The sequence below is a fragment of the Peromyscus leucopus genome, chromosome 3 (assembly GCF_004664715.2).
Source record: "Peromyscus leucopus breed LL Stock chromosome 3, UCI_PerLeu_2.1, whole genome shotgun sequence".
Taxonomy (NCBI): Eukaryota; Metazoa; Chordata; class Mammalia; order Rodentia; family Cricetidae; genus Peromyscus; species Peromyscus leucopus.
This window is the reverse complement of record NC_051065.1, coordinates 96,753,746-96,767,681: the sequence shown is the minus strand read 5'-3', so window position 1 is coordinate 96,767,681 and position 13,936 is coordinate 96,753,746. Positions and strand designations below refer to the sequence as shown.

Genomic DNA, 13,936 nt, shown 5'->3' with positions numbered 1-13,936 from the left:
TATCTACCCTTATTAAAACAAAGAATAGAATACTCCCTCAGCTTCTTAAGAGTCATGATGATCCCAGAAACTACATATGAATAAAGACAGCCATTTGGTGAGCTGTCATATATCTCATAGTACTAAGAAAGATATATTTGATTCTAAACATAAGCATTTCAAGTGGTTAATTTGAGAATTTGGTAGCAATGTTGTATAAGGTTGGTAGCAATGTTGTATAAGGGCATAACCAATCCATCACCCTTAATTCTTAAATCGTGTGTTGAAAGTCAATATATTGAATGACAATAAGTCATATCAGCTTAGTTTGGGTCAATATCACTATCTGTCTGGACTCCATCCACTCATGGTTGCTTTCCTCTTGCCTGTCATGTAGAACACCAAAGCTGTCTGTCTATGAGAACTAGGTAGTCACAATAAGATTGTTTTTGTGGTTGGTGTTCAAAAATCTCTACTTCACACTTAATGATTCCAGAAATAGCTGTCTATTTGAGGAACAATAGACCAAGGAAACAACAAAAGGAATAGTCATATCATCGAGAAGATGTTATGGTATGGGAAATCTTCAGGAAAATAAGACATTTGTTGCCAAAGTCAGAAAAGTCTTCCTAAGGCTTCCTTCTTTACACACCAATTTGAATAGATGATACAAGGATTTATCTTCTCCATCATCTATGCCATTTCCAGTCTTTTGAATTAGACTTAACTCCTGTGTTCATCTTTAAGGATAAGTGGTCTCTGTTAATGGTCTCTGATTGCCTGTGTGTGTGTCACTTAGGGTGCTCCTGAGTTCTCTGAAGAGTCCTAGCTCCCTCCAAGATTGAAGTAAAGCAGGAAAGCTCTTAAAAGTTCAAGAGCAAAGACCTCTGGTTCAACTCTTGCATAATTGCATCTTATTTGGGCTCAAGTCCTGTATATGCAGTGTTTAAAAAAGGAGCCCTAAATCAAAAGGGAAGAGATATCACTGTAATGCACATTTCAAAGAAACTCTTCTGGTTTTTCTAACCCTGTGCTCTGAAGTGTTCTGAGAATAAAATGATAGCATTTAGAAAAGAGAGCTCCAAAATATCTTCTAGCATGATAACGTCATGCTACCCTTTGAGAGAGAATAAGGTGCACAGACCCATTAGACAGTTAAGAATTTCTTATCATTTCTATCAAATTGTGGATGATATAAATACTAGTTACAACTCAATTTGTCTTTGAGCTTGTCAATAACAGTCCCATCTATGTTTCTATAGTTGCAAGAAATGCTTTAATTGGAATACCTGTGAGTACACACCCTTTTCGTTCTTCACAATGGCTGAAAGCAAATTTGTCTCTAAGCTCCCAGATTCCTTTTAGTCAGGAGCAGTAGAGGAATGGAACACATTTAGCACACATAGTACAGGGCTCATTAGTAACCCCTATTCACTCTTACTCCCCTTGACCTCCCAAATTCCATCCATCCTGCCTGCTACTTTTCCTTACCACCTAGTCTGTAGTATTTAATGAGTAATTAGGCCTAGGGATTCTTATTCTACAATTTGCTATCATAAAATGCACTCATCAAAATTTTCATTGGCACCTCAGCCCTAAAGGCGCCAGTTTAGACTTTATTCCAGCTGTGACCTTCCCACAAGTGCTCATGGTTCTATGTAGATGTGAAATTTCCTCACAGAAAGCTCATGCTTTCCTATAATCCATATCATTAGAAATTGTGATCTCACACTGTTGCTGACATAAGCCTGAAGTCCACTTTTGCTGGAGTTTAGATACTATGAAGACCTATGGAATAGCCCACAGGTGATAGACTAGGTCAGGAGCTAGTCACATGCAAAACCTAAGTCTTAGCCTGAGGGATTCCATCTATCCATGCATACCTGTGATGTTAGCTTTAATTGTTAACTTGATAAAATGCATTCATTGTTTAGTATAATTTAGTTTTAGTTTCTAAGTTATTATTTACTTTTGACAACTCCTCCAAAGTTAATTTTTTTTTTTTTTTTTTTTTTTTTTTTTTTGAGACAGGGTTTCTCTGTGTAGCTTTGTGCCTTTCCCGGATCTCATTCTGTAAACCAGGCTGACCTTGAACTCACAGAGCTCTGCCTGGCTCTGCCCTTCTAGTGCTGGAATTAAAGGCGTGTGCCACCACTGCCTGGCCCAAAGTTAAAAATGTTATTTTGTCTTCCATCTTGTTTAATGGTGATGCTACTATCAAGGATATAAAATTATATTTGAGAAACACTATCACAGATAACAATATTATGAATTTTCAAATCTGCATTAGTGCATGTATATAATGCATATAATGTGAATACATATATCTATCTACCTATCTATTGATAAATAGATATATAGAGAGAGATAGATAGATATACATATATCCTGATAAAATGGACACACATACATACATAGTGCTATAGTTAATATACATGAAGATGTTCTGATAGTTTTGTGTACAGTTTTCAAATTTGATATTTCTCTTTCTGTATTCACATTGGTTTATGCATTTCTACACATAAGCATGCATTTACTCTTGAAATAAAAAACTCTCTACGTATTCAGCAAATCCCTGACACACTGTTCTCCATACACGTAGGCATGCTTCATTTATTGATTAGTGACTACTTAAGTAGTATCCTCTCAGTCTCCTGTTGATTCTTACATTGTTCATAACTCTTGTCTGTTTAGTTCATGACATCCATAACCATAAATACAAAATTTAGCTGCTAATAAAGTCTTGCATCCCTTGGAAAGTGATCACTTGATAGTTTGTCATTTGGTATGATGCCTTACCAAATGGCTTATTCTAAATCCACAGTCTAAATTGAAATCCCACTCTAATGTACATGTCCACACACTACTGAACATGCTGACATCTAGAAGAAAGGCTATTAGGATACTAACATGTCAGTTCACTTTCTCACTGGAGCTACTGATGATGTTAAACTCTGCTCCAGTCTTCATGGAGATTTAGAACATCATGAAACCAGTTCCACATTACCCAAGCGCATATGAGTGATGTAGCTACCATCTTTAGTATTTACAATTTTTTAAAAAAAAAATTAATTCATGGTTATTTGTTGTTTCAGAAAAGAAATACATTCTGTGACTAGCATGCATATTAGCATCTTTCTATTCTACACACAAGCATACCATGTTGGTTCACTAAACTTAAGATAATTTTATCATTGGCATCTGAAGGCAATATATCCTGTAGGGGCTCAAAGGACTACTATACTAGGTTTGGATAACTTTCCCATGACTTTTAGGAAGGTGTTGGAGGTTTGCTTATTCTGGGAACTCATAGCTACACTCAACCCCTATTTAAAGCATTGCAACACAAAGTTCCCACTTTCTGAAAATTTGATCTTCAATATACTGGTAGAGCAAATTATGTTTTGATACTAAGAGATATCCACATTTATTTTATTGTATTGGCTTTCCTTATCATGTCTGCATAGCTTCTAACCAATTTGATTATGAGCAATTTAGAGGTTTGTTTTCAGTCTCCTTGTCTCCATACTGAGCTCCTTCTGTGCAACACACACTCTCACAACCCCACATATTAACACTCATACACACTCATGCACATACACATGCACATACGTACACACATGCATATAATCATACACACACACACACACACACACACACACACACACACACACACACACTTCTCTGACCACCAGCAGCCATATTACATATCTCATCATTTGCAGGGGCTCATTCTCTGTTTCCATGCATCCACATATTGAATTTTCTTCCAATACTATTTAAAAGGGTGAAGACTACTAAGATTTTCTTAGGTACTATGTAAATATTTGTCTAAGAGCAAAGAAATAGTTTTAACTATTTTATAAAAATTTAAATTTTCTCGACACACAGTTTCAGGCTCATCTCCTTCACTGTGATAAAACACGATGACAAAAAGTGACTGAAGACAAAGGGTTGATTTTAGTTCACAGTTCTAGGTTACAGACCATCACTGCAGGGAAGTCAGGTGGAAAACAAAAGGTTCTAGTCACATCACATGTGCAGTCAAAAGCAGAGAGAAATGTGAGTGTGCCCTTTCATTTTCAGGCTTGATGTACTGAGCTCAATTCCTCTGTCTTTATAGAGATCAGGACTCCTACCTGTCCAGCCTAGGGAATGATGCTACCTACCCACAGTAGGCTAAGTCTTGTACACAAATCCAGGTTATAGTTATTTAAAACATATTTAGTTTATTATTCTGTTAAATTTATATGTGTCTTCATCTATGCATATGTATAATCACATATGTGCTTGTGGGTACTCAAGAGGACAGGGAGGGCATTGGATGACATGGGGATTGAGTTATAGGTAGTTGTGAATGGCCTAACATGGGAACCAAAATCTGATCCTTTGCAAGAGCTTTAGTTAGCAAGTTACATAACTTAGAATCACCTGGGAAGAAAATTTCAATGAAGGATTATCTACATTGGGTTGGCCTGTGGGCATGGGTTTGGGAATGCTTTGATTAAATTAATTGATATGGGAAAACTCATGGAAAATATACAAACCAACAGGACACACCAGCCAGTGGAACCAGAAACCAAAATATCAGAACCAGTAGGTCACTGTTAGGTTGCTAAAGCTGAGAGATGTCCATGAGACATAAGGCAGCTTGTGACCATCTTAGCAAAACTGGAGAGCTAGAGCAGGCTTCGGGCTAGGAAGATTGGTGGTAAATTTTCTAGAGTTTCAGGGCCTCATTTAACACACAGAACTGTGTGTGAAATATGAGTTCTCAACTTGGGTGAGTGATTGTGTTTGAAAATACAGATTGGGGAGTTGTTTAACATGGACATAATGGTTAAGACCATAAAAGTAAATGAACTCTGCAGGGGAGTGATCATGAAGGGTGAGGAGTTTTATTTCAGTGCTCCTGTTTTGTTTTGTTTTTTATAAGAATCGTCCCTGACTTAGTAACCCACAGCCCTGCAGCAAACTTGACTTGTAAATATGTCATTTGTTTTCCACTTTTGTGTGGATGTTCTAAGTGGTCAGTCTAGTTTAATCCATAAATTTGTCTATCCCTAATATATTTTATCTCAGCTCAGAAGACAATGTATATTAAACAAATTGCTTAAAATATATAAGCTGTCCTCACACACAAAACAACTTTCAAATGTGTGATGGAATAATCATAACTAAGATGATTTTAAGGCTTGTGGTTGTTTTTCTTACTTTAAATGTACTGTAATATCTACTTATAAATTAGTACTTATGATATAGTATTAACATATAATAGATATGAAAATGTTATTGAAATTATTTAAAGTTGTTCATGTTAAGTTATTTAGCTTAATATTTTCCCCTAACATTAATCTCATGACACAAAATATTTTGTAAGTCATTATCAAGCACTTGGAAATAGAGATAATTTTCTACTATAGTAATTTTCAAATTTTTCCTCTTAAGGAAAATGGATACTTTCTTTGTGTACGTGTAATATTACATTTCAACACAAATAATAAAGACAGTTTATTCAGTTTTCCATATAAATATATTTGTCTTTTCCATAATGTCACTAGATAAACATCTCATGAAAAATCATTTTTTTTTTTGAGACAGGATCTCACTATGTAACTATAGCTGATCTGAGACTCTCTGTATAGATCAGGCTGGCCTTCAACTTATGGATATCTGCCTATATCTGTTTCCTGAGTACTGGAGTTGAAGGCATGTGTTACCATTCCAATCTCATAAATAGTTTTTAAAGAATGTTCAGTTTTCTATGCAATTGACAACAATGACTTATCTACAGAAGCCACAACTTTTGGTTATAGAGGGTATTTTCAAATATTTGTTAATGTGATATTTATTTGTGACATCTTGACGTAGTCTATGATCAGTTGTGAACCTCTTTAAAGAGGAATGGTATAGATCAGTTTGGTTTGTGGGAAACTGTTCTAATTAAGTTAATTGATGTAAAAAAGACCCAGCCTACTGTGGGAGGTATCATTCTCTAGGCAAGTCGTCCTAGACAGTATAAGAGAGGAAAAGAAACTGAGCACAAGCAAAAGCAAATAAGTGAGGCTGCATGCATCCATGCACCTCAGGTAAGATTTGAGATTGCTGTATACACCGGCTTGCAAAGGTTTTGCTATGCAGCCAAAGTTCTCTGCTGCTATAGCTGTGTAACTGCCTGGTTACAGAAAACAAGTGTCCCTCCCCCCCATATTTAGATTCATCTTATTTCAGCATGCATGTAGGTATCAATTTAGCAGAGTTTTTAATTCTACTGTACTAGAATATTTGTTTTTAAAAGTTCCACTTGAGCTGTTAACTTGAATGTCATAAAAGTTGTTCAATGAACTATCTGAGTATTAAAGTCAAACACTCCTAAACTGAAAATCTAAAATCACATATACTTCAAAATCCATTTTTATTGCTTATCATATACCAGAAAGGCATTTTATAATTTCATGAAATAATAATTTCAAACATTATGATAAACTACAACCAAAGTACAAAGTGTATATACCGTGCATGCATTTTTTTGTTTTAAAGTTAGGTATCATCCCTGAGACAGGTTGTTAGGAAAAAGCAAGTATTTCCAAATTAGGAACTCCCCTGGTTCCAAGTATTTCAGACAAGGTCAGTCAAGCTCTAATTTCTCCTTATTGAGAGTATATTATCTACATGAATTTTCTCCAAACACATAGCCTTTCTGAATTCCAGCTTTGCTTTGTTTTGTTTTGCCAAAACAATGTTTCTTTATGTAACAGCCCCGGCAGTCCTGGAACTCACTTTGTAGTCCAGGCTGGCTTCAAACTTACAGATATCCACATGCCTCTGCTTCCCTACTGCTGGGAATAAAGGTGTGTACTACTATAGCCAGCCTCTGGGTTTCAGTTTTTATTACATGAAGAACTATGATAATTTAGAACTATGTTTCTGTGCATGGGATGGATTGCTTTAAGCGACTGCACACTGCAAATTGTCTTCCTTCTTTGTTGTTTTAACTTTACTCATGCAGATGTAACATTTGTAAAAAAAAGTCTACTCCAGCAAACTCTAAGCTTCCTGTCTTACCTGACTCCACTGTCTTCCACACATTTACCCCAGAACCTTGTCTCTTGTCACCTAAGTTTTGGTTGTAAAGACAGTGGTAAGAATAATACTAACAATAACTACAGGTTACTGTTCCATGTTTGGTTTGGTCAGAAACAGATTCTCACATTGTAATGTGGGCTAGGATAGAACTCATTATCTAACTCAGTCAAGTTTAGTCCAATTTTCCTGCCTCCGATTCCTAAATGTTAGTATTATAAGTAGAAACTACCACACCACACTCTAAGTAGCAGATAAACATTAAAAATTGTGCTAAACAATTTCCATGCATATTCTGTAATTAAAATGACAATTCTCCATGATACAATACATGCAATCAATACAAGGATTAAGACATGTATTTTCTGGAATGTTTACAAGAGGTAGGTGGAAGAGCTGGAGCTCAAAGTCCACCCAGAGTTCCTAGAGTCTGCTTGATCTATATAGAATATGTTTTCTGATATCTAGGGAGAGAAACAGAATGTAATGTGCATGTAGGAATAAGGGCTCTGGTGGTTATCTGGGATTTAGTTAAAGTAGACTAAGAAGATTCATTTGCACTGATTAAACCCTTCTGTCTAAGAACATTAATATAAATTCTATTGCTCTGGTGACTCTAAATAATTTACAATATCATGAAATCAGAAGACTTCTCTAAGTTGTATGAAAACAGGGTGGACATTAAGTTGGCATAAATCTGTCATCTTTGAACTTCCCAGAAGTCAACAGCAGAGACTTGTAGTGAAGAAGAGGCTTAGTCAGTAAAGTTCTTACTGTGCAACCACAAGAACTTGACTTCAGATCCTCAGAACCTATGTAAAACCTGAGGATATGGTGTGCCTTTAACCAGGAATAGGTGATGGGGCAGACAGGTCAACAGATTGCTCTCTGTCCAGAAACAGTCTAGCAAATCTGTGAGAGCAGTTTTTGTGAGAGACTCAAGTCTCCAAATATACACAGGAGTGAGTACATAGACATATCATACACACATAGGGTAGGTTGCACAGCAATAAAACTGGAGATATTTGAGCTTATTTATTACCATTTATACTTATGGTCTATACATCTCTTAGAAGTCAGTTAATTAGTACACATGAGGCACTGTTAAAATGACTTTAGTCAGACAACTCAAAAGTATACTTTCAACTCTTTTTCTTTGAACAACTTGGTAACTGGCTTCCTACATCCAAGATTGTAATGACTTCACTGAATGCTTCCCTACAAGTAGGCAAGTGGTTGAGTATGGGTTTATGCACCTGAGTGCAATGCCTTCAGAGGCCAGAAGTAGGCATTCAATCCCCTGGGGTCAAAGTTGCAGGTGATTATGAGTTACCTGACATAGGTGCTGAGAACCACAATGGAGTCTTCTGCAGGACCAGAGAACAGTTTCAATCAATGGCCCACTTCTCTCAATCCTTGCCTACTTGGTTTAATTTACACAGTTTCTTTATGTGTATTAATGGATTGTTGACAAAAAACACCATATCTCTCAATGGAAAGAAAGAAATTTGGGCACCATTATAGGAGACAAATTACCTCCAGTCTTCTGCAGTGTAAATATTCTGCACTGAGATATTTTTGTAGCATTATCCAAAGGATATTTTACCACTCCATAATGTTAATTATGTAACTGTTAAAACAAGAAAAGATAAAAGGCTTCGTGAGGAAAATATGAAAGAATTTCCAATTATTGTCGATGACAGATGGGAAATCAGTGAGAGAGGAAGAGAGAGATATTTTATCCTCTATTGACAATTTCTGAAAGGGGATTTCTCAAACCTTGCACACTAGATTGCATTCACAGTTCTACTCAGGTGTAATAGGAGACCAGACTCCAAAAGAAATGGAACAAATGCTCACTTAGATGTTTTTATAGGCTGGAAACATTTACTGGCCTTGTATTCTTAAAGGATGGGTAGCATATCTTTCTTATATCACAGCTTGAAAGTACTGTATAATAACTTCATAAACAATAACTGTGTCATTTATAATTAAGACTAATTATATTTTCCACTATTTGGAGCCTCAGTTGGATATCAACTCATCTAGTGATATGATTTCAAACCTGTCATTTCCAATTAATCATGCTTGCCGAATAGGGATGATTGTTGTGGGAGAATGTCACAGGGATGTTATTGTATTATTAAAATGCTATTAACTGGTATGATTTCCCACAGAATGAGAAAAATCACATTTGGAAGCATGCACTTATATAAATCATGCAACTGTTTCTCTATTATTAAAATATTAATAATATTTTACTGATAATTCTAAAAATATTCAGGTAAATTCTAAACATGATTTTGTGTTTTAAAAGAAGAATCATTATAATGTATGGAAGGGACATTTGTTCCTGAGTAAGAGGATTAAATTAAAAGTCAATCATAGCTGGAAGTTTCTCTGGTACTGCCTATGCTCACAGTGGGACAAGTCTCTCCCATCCATGTCCCATAGCTGCTTGGTCCCAAGTAAAGACACAGCAGCTTATTATATGGCCTATAGGTCAGGATTCTTGCTAGCTAGCTCTTATAATTTAGCTCAACCCATTTTTATTAACCTATATGCTGCCACATGGCTGTGGCATCACTGGTCTGCTGGCGACTTGTTGCTCCCATGGCAGCAGGCTGGCCTCTCCTTGACTTCACCCTTCTTCCTCCCATCTTCAGTTTCAATACTACCTAACCTTATCCTTCTCTGTCATAGGACAAGGTAGTTTTATTTATCAACCAATCAGAGCAATGCATATTCACAGCATACAAAAGGACATCCCACAGCACTTGCCCTTTTGTGTCTAATCAAAAAGGAAGCTAAAAACAGCTTCCAAGTTGTGTCTCTCAGGCAAGTCATGATATACAGCAACACTGCAGTGTGTAGAACTGAGCTACAACATGGCGGGTTCACAGTGTAAGGCTTGACCTACAGTGTGGTGGATTCCTGCCTAGGTACATAGAAGTATCTCCAAGTAGTGCATCACATCGTATAGTGGATTTAGCTTTTGCTAGTACAGACAAAACAAAAAACAAACAAACAAAAAGATTCTGGGCTACAGGCTGCTGGATGGAGGCATACACCCACTGCTTCCCAGAGACAGCAGTGAGCATCACTCCCCCAGAGCTGATGGTAATGTACCTCTGCCATGTTGGGAAGCTGAGGTGGGCAGAGTTAGCAGCCAGGGCTGCCTCATCAGTCCTAGCCACTTTGCAGTTTAAAGCAATGGGTCAGAAAAGGATTATAGATTCACAATAAGACAGATTCAGATGTAAAAAAACTCTAAATAGTATAAAATATGTATAAAAGTTATGTAGGCTTGAGAGGAAGAGAAGAGAAAGGATACAGTCATAAAAATAAAAGTCTAAAAAATAATACATATATATATATATATATATATATATATATATATATATATAATAAGCCACATAAAGATGTAAATTACACAGAGAGTCTGGATTGTATTTTCTTTGGGATTTTTAACTGCAGCAAGACATTTGATGGTAAAGCATACTCAGTTAAGACATATATATATATATATATATATATATATATATATATATATTAAAGGTATCCTGACTTCAAAATTTATGTCTAAAGATCTGTTGCTTTGGAAAAGAGGTTCTGCTTTTGTTTCCACAGAAGATGAGAACCTGTGGATTGCTTCCAGGCTAATATGGTTTGATCAACCAAGACCACCTGAAAGATTGATACAGCCTCACAGATTACTTCAGCCAATATTTTACTATAATTCTTAATTTTCTCAGGATTTCCATAAGAAATCAACCAGCAGGAAGTAAAATGAGGAGATATGACCAAATTTCCAAAGTATTGTTTCCAAATGTTTATTTTTAGTTTAAGGAGGTTGATTATAAATACAATATCTTTCTAAAGAAGAAATGGGGATAAAGGTATGAAAGGATAAAGGGTAGATTTTGAATCTACTTTATAGAGCAACAACTTGTTTGAAATGTTTTACGTTGATGTGGATTTTGGTTTATTGATACAAGTTTAAAGTTAATTTTGTTGTACTATATATGTATTTTTATTCTTGTTTGAGGTATTATGTTTCTGCAACTCATTTAAAATTGTAATATATAATTAAAAGCGCAAAATAATTAATTCTATATGATATTCAAACTTATAATCATGTCAATTAAGTTTTCTAGGTATACATAGATATATTTCATTTAGGTAGATAATCTTCAAACACTTCAATAGTCAAGAGGGTGCCTAAACCAGTCTACTCTGGTAACCAGATTAGGGAATACCCTAACTGCCATCATAGAGCCTTCCTCTAGTTACTGATGGAAGCAGTTGCAGAGTTCCATGACCAGGTGCCAAGCCAAGCTCCAGGAATCCAATCAATGAGAGAGAGGAGGGTTTCTATAAGCAAGGGATTTCGAGATCACGATGGGAAAACGTACAGAGATGACTAGCCACACTAGTGGAAAACCATGAACTGTGGACCAATAGCTATGAAGCCCCCATTTGACTGGGCTAGGCCCTCTGGAGATGTGAGACAGTTGTTTAGCTTGAACTGTTTGGGGGTGGGGGCAGGCAGGGGGATTGAGATCCATCCCTGGTGCATGAGCAGGGTTTTTGGAGCCCAGTGCCTAAGGTCTGGCACCTTGTGCAGCTTTGGTGCAGAGGGAGGGGTTTGGACCTGCCTTAACTGAATGTACCAGGATCTGCTGAATCTGCATTGGAGGCCTTACTTTTTACAAGGAGGGGATGGGGGGTGGGTTGGGAGAGAAGGCTGGCAGAAGTGGAAAGAGGAATGAGAGGGGCATCTGTGGTTGGTATGTAAAATGAATAAAAATTTTCTTAATAAAAAAGTCTTCAAACACTTCAATGACCTATAGAATATGGCATTTAAAATGTTTTTAAAAAGTTAGACTTTTCTGGACAATGAAACACATCTGCTCCTGGCAGCACCAATTACTTCAAAGAGGATGATGTGCATCAAAAAAAACTCCACATGGAGTTTGCTTTCTTTATGGCAAAAATAGCTATTTGGGCAAGAAACTGCTCTTGCCTGCACTGCTTAATAGTATGCTGTATAAATTGAACATAAAGGGCCCATAGGAAAGTGATTACTGAATTTTGCCAAAACAAGGTAAAATGGTTCTTCAGGTTCTTGCTTCACAGAAGAGACTACCAAACATTCAATAGGACACAGGTAAAAGCAACTGAGAGACTCTGAGCCTATAGATTAAAGATAGATGCCCCAACATTACAGAGGAACTTTGGATGACTGTCCAGGCATCCAGATGTCTCTCTCTTTTCTAGAATTTTGGAAATTATTTACAATGCACTTCCTGTTTACTTAGGTAATATTATATCCTTCTGGGGTCTTTGATGTAGTTGAAGACTAGATAGTTATAATTTTCCTTAGTTGTGATAAAAGATAGATTAGATATGAAACTTTGGCCTTACTAATATAAAGTAGATGATAGGAAGTTTTCTTTAATTTTGCCAAGTACAAATAGACTAGATATTGTAATTGTAATTCTTGCTTAATAACAGTTCTATTATATGTATTTTACTATGTTAAAGTTAAAAACCTTCCCTTTTGATTAGACAGAAAAGGGGAAGTGCTGTGGGATATCTTTCTGTATACTGTGGGTATGTGTTGCTCTGATTGGTTGATAAATAAAGCTGCATTGGCCTATGATAGGGCAGGATAAGTTTAGGTGGTACATTGAAACTGAAGACAGTAGGAATAAGGATGGAATTGAGGAGAGGTCAGCTCACTGCCAAAGGAGCAACAAGTTGCCAGCAGGCCAGTAATGCCACAGCCACGTGGCAACATATAGATTAATAGAAGTGGGTTGAACTAAGTTATAAGAGCTAGCTAACAAGACACTGGGAGAGGGTAGGAATTAATGTGATACCTTAACTTTTCACTATGATATAATTAATTCCAATGATTATCGGTATACAAAACTAAAAATGGTTATCAAAATGATAGGAGGTTTAAGAGTCAGTTTGGTAAATTCAAAAAGCAAAGAAAGCTAATCAATGAATTTATGAAAAAATGTACTCAGCATTGAAGATATGAACAAAGCAATGAAAACTGTGAAAAGTATGCAAAAATAAAAGCAAAAGATAAATGAGTAATAAAGTATCAAATACTCAATTTACTAGAAAAAAAAGGAAGTTAACCCTTAAAAAATTACAGAGAAAACAGAAAATAAATTAGGAGAGGAAGTTATTGAGGAGCTGTGAGACACTAGGGGGCTGCATAAGAGGAACAATCTGAAATTCTTGTATGGCAATTCATTGTATCTGTGTACTCTACTGGGCCATGGGACACCAGAGAATTGGGTACTTGGTTATTTCTGGGAGTCTGTGGAGTTTCCTAGAAGAGCTCAGCACTTGAACCTGTCAGTGTGAAGCAGACAGCCTTTCCAGCAGAGGTAGGTATCATCCACTCAGGTGAATTAAACAGGAAGTGGCAGAAAGGAGTTTAACCTTCAAGGATTTCTCTCTTCTGCTACCTACAGGTACTCCTTGTCTTAAGAACACTCACAGAGAGGTTGGATTCTGTGGTACTGTCCTTACCACTGACTTCATTGGCTCTCCAGCTTGTGGATGACAGATGATGAACTTTGTGTAATTAAGTTAGCCAGTGCTTTATATTAGAGGCCTTTATAGTAACTAGAGACATGCTTCAAATGGTAAGAGTGTTTGTTCTTCTGGTAGAGGGTTGGATTTTAGTCCCCGCAGCTCATTGGGTGGCCCATGACTGCCTATAACTCTAAGCTCAGGCAATGTGATGTTCTCTTTTGGCCTATGTGGACACCCAAATGGACATCCATGCACACACACACACACACACACACACACACACACACACACACACACACACCGTTCCTTAGAT

At 36.6% G+C, this 13,936-nt stretch overlaps 1 protein-coding gene across 3 annotated transcripts in view; it reads right to left on the bottom strand.

Moving 5' to 3' along the window:
• Positions 1-13,936, bottom strand: part of Lrrtm4 (leucine rich repeat transmembrane neuronal 4) — a 788,581-nt gene that overhangs the window by 65,929 nt on the left and 708,716 nt on the right. The window lies entirely within an intron of this gene.